A 4,307-nucleotide genomic window follows, 5' to 3' on the forward strand; every position below is an offset into this window, starting at 1 on the left:
GTCTTCGACACCTTGGGCGTCAGTGATTGCGACGGCTTGTTGTTTCCAAAAGCGGACAGGCTAGCAGCTTTCTTCGTCGGCAGACAGCTACCGCCCTCAGAGGGGGGTTTGGATGCAGCGTCCCTTTTATCGGAGTTTGTGGCTTTTCCAGAGACAGCGGCCTCACTTCCGGAAGCATTCGAGACTTTCTCCTCACGGAGTCGCTCATACTTCCGGACAATGTAGGCATGCTTCTTTTGAAGAGCCTTGTCCCTTGGCGTTAGANGCGTCCCTTTTATCGGAGTTTGTGGCTTTTCCAGAGACAGCGGCCTCACTTCCGGAAGCATTCGAGACTTTCTCCTCACGGAGTCGCTCATACTTCCGGACGATGTAGGCATGCTTCTTCTGAAGTGCCTTGTCCCTTGGCGTTAGAGTGGCGGGGTCGCGCTCTCGCAGTTTCGCGAGGAATCGACGAGAGCTTTTTTATACCCCATCTTTCTCTTCCGCTCTTTGTCCTTCTCCTTGTCCACTACTTTCAAAAGCTTTTGAGGCTCATATAAATGTAGAATTTTGTAATTCTATAAAATCTATAAAATACGTTTGCAAGTACGTAAATAAAGGTTCCGATGCGACGATGTACGCTCTTCAGAATCCAAATTTAAACGATGAAGTAACCACCTACCAATGTGGAATATACATAAGCAGCAGTGAAGCTTTTTGGCGAATTTTGGGTTTCCCTATCCACGAGCGACATCCTGCAATTCAACAGCTCAGTGTCCATTTAGAAAATGGCCAAATAATATACTTTACTGAACAACATATTTTGCAGCAAGTTATCGCTCCAAGAAATACAACGCTTACGGCATTTTTCCAACTTTGCCAAACGGATTTATTTGCCAGAACATTGCTTCATTCTGAGGTGCCAAGTTATTATATTTGGAAAAATAACAAATGGAACAGAAAAAAACGGGGAAGTTGTGTAGAAGGACAACCAGATATTTTTAAAGACGACACTTTGGCAAGAATTTATACTGTCCATCCCAGCCAGCAAGAATGTTTTTTTTTTGAGAATACTTCTTTTAGAAGTAAGTGGGCCAACCTCATTCGAAAGATTAAAAACAGTGAATGGTACAGTCTGTCAAACTTATAGAGAAGCGTGTTTTCTCCGTGGACTTCTTGAAGACGATGCACATTGGCAAGCAACTATGACAGAAGCATCGATGTCAAATTCCCCAAAAAGTCTAAGAAACTTATTTGCAATTCTAATCCATGTGTGCAATATTTCAAATCCACTTGCACTGTGGCAAAATCATAAGGACAATCTATCCGAAGACTTTCTACACCTTGCTCAGATTCAAAATCAAAGTCATGAAATAACATATGATAATAATAAACAGTTTAGCACTTGCTGCCATTGAAGATAAACTATTATCTCTAGGGGAAAATGAGCTTCCAACGTATGGACTTCCTGTGATTCAGAGGAGTACTATTCATAACTTGAGCCGTGAAGTAACGCGAGAACTTTTCTATGATGTCGAATCTTTAATCGAAGAAACTGAGACGAATATTTCGAAGTTTCTACCCGAGCAACGAGCAGTATTTGAAGCATTTATGAATAGCGTTGTAAATGATGCAAGTAAAATCTTCTTTCTCGATGCACCAGGTGGCACAGGTAAAACATTCGTTATAAGAACGTTGTTGGCTCAAATTAGAAAAAAACAAGCAAATGCACTCGCCGTAGCGTCTTCTGGCATTTCGGCAACTCTTCTGCCAGGAGAAAGGACAGCCCATGCTACATTCAAGCTTGGAAACGGTGATTTACAAACCGACACTGAAGGCGAAGTTCATCTTGCTTCAATAGCCACCATTGTTGAAACTGTATAGGAGCTTAAAACAAAAGTCTTTGATAATCTTACGGAAAATTATGCGTGACATCAATGGCTGTGTGAAAGATCCATTCTAGCTCCTGCAACGGTGATTTACAAACCGACACTGAAGGCGAAGTTCATCTTGCTTCAATAGCCACCATTGTTGAAACTGTAGAGGAGCTTAAAACAAAAGTCTTTGATAATCTTACGGAAAATTATGCGTGACATCAATGGCTGTGTGAAAGATCCATTCTAGCTCCTGCAACGGTGATTTACAAACCGACACTGAAGGCGAAGTTCATCTTGCTTCAATAGCCACCATTGTTGAAACTGTAGAGGAGCTTAAAACAAAAGTCTTTGATAATCTTACGGAAAATTATGCGTGACATCAATGGCTGTGTGAAAGATCCATTCTAGCTCCTGCAACGGTGATTTACAAACCGACACTGAAGGCGAAGTTCATCTTGCTTCAATAGCCACCATTGTTGAAACTGTAGAGGAGCTTAAAACAAAAGTCTTTGATAATCTTACGGAAAATTATGCGAGACATCAATGGCTGTGTGAAAGAGCCATTCTAGCTTCTGCAACAGCTTCCTGGTACTTCGCGCGTGTACAAATCTATAGATACCGTGCCATGCCAGGAGGAAAGTGTACATTACCCAGTGGAGTTTTTGAACTCGCTTGAGCCCTCAGGAGTTCCTCCCCATAATCTAAATTTGAAAATTGGTGTGCCTGTTATTCTTCTGCGTAACCTTGATCCACCCAAACTTTGTAATGGAACAAGACTGGTAGTAAAGAAAATGATGACAAATATAATTGAAGCAACAATTATTACTGGATGTGGCCAAGGAGAAGACGTTTTTCTGCCAAGAATTCCATTAGTTCCCACAGATCTCTCGTTTGAATTTAAAAGGCTTCAGTTTCCTTTGAGGCTTAGTTTCGCTATGTCGATAAACAAATCGCAAGGTCAAACGTTAAAGGTGGCTGGACTTCAGTTGGAAGAGCCCTGCTTTACCCACGGTCAATTATATGTCGGATGCTCACGAGTGGGAAGTCCGAATAATCTATATGTTTATGCACCACACAATAAAACTAAAAATATTGTTTATAAGGAAGCCTTAAATTAAATAAAAAGAAAAATTTAGTTCTAAATAGTATGTATCCTTTTTTATGCGGAAGAGGTTTGTATTATCGTTTTTAGATTTTTATTTGATCACCTCGAACGACGTCGGGTACCCTAGCAGGGTATCGTGATAATTACTGACCGTGTGACAGGGCCCTAACCATACACTTGTACTACTGCTGTATGCATATGTCTGTATTAATGTTTCAAACATGCAAAAGCAATAGTATGCTTGCAAAATTACAGGATATACTACATATATTTCCATATGTAAATTCTACTTTTACATTTTAATATATGGCACGTACGAGTACATCATGGAAAAGCCCTGTTAGTGCCGAAAATATTAATGCAGAACACGTCCGTTAGGTAAAATTTTTGCACAAGACTGAAAATATTACAAACATTTTGTGATGCTGTATGGTAGTCAAATTTATAGAAAAATGTACTTAAAGCAACAATAAAGTATGTTCGCTTACAGTTCGCCAGAATTTGACTTAATTTCTGGAATTCATAGCCGCTCATGAATACTTCACACTTTTTCACTCATACAGCATGCATATTTCATGAATGCATACAATCGATTTCTACTGGGTTGTTTTAAAACTTTTAGGGCCGGTTACTCAATGTCTGGTTAGCACTAATCTGCGGTTAAACATCGTTACCGACGTCTTCGACTCCATGCATATAACAGGGACAGACTTGTATGGAAACTCGTTTACACATTTCTGATAAATTTCTCCAGCGATTTCACTGAATAAACTTGATAAACTGAAGCCAATGCAACTCTGTCGCAACTCTAGCTATGTTTTCTCGGGCAATAATCGGGATCCGCATAAAACTTTTGCACGCAAATTCAACAGCAACAATATGATCCTAATAGAGATCTGTCTCAATTATTATCCGTCCTGTTTGTTTTGCTTCACTGATAACACTGTGAGACAAATTTTGACACATCGCCGTCAGCCTCAATAATTCCAACGTGCAATGAAAGTAGACCACTGGATAAACAAAAATGCCAAAGGGTTTTGCAAAGTTAGTTCGAATTTCCTTTCTATGGCCTCTTGAAGTTGAGATATTTTTGACCTTTTTTTCGATATTAGTGAGAATAAAAATATTTAGGCAAAAATGCATTACTTGGGCGGGCCTTAGAAAAAAAAACCTAAAAACCGTTAAAATATGGGAATTTCAGAAAACCAAAACTTTTTTGGCGGTCGGACCTATGGGACCCCTGGGGTCCAAAATAGGGGCTCGAGAATGACTTAGAATAAGTCTCTATTTGATGAGTTTTATTAGTAAATCTTCTAAAAATAAGACGAAAAAATTATATATTTTTT

Source organism: Rhagoletis zephyria, unplaced genomic scaffold (assembly GCF_001687245.7).
Source record: "Rhagoletis zephyria isolate East Lansing unplaced genomic scaffold, Rhagoletis_zephyria_1.1 Rzeph_scaffold_05350, whole genome shotgun sequence".
NCBI lineage: Eukaryota > Metazoa > Arthropoda > Insecta > Diptera > Tephritidae > Rhagoletis > Rhagoletis zephyria.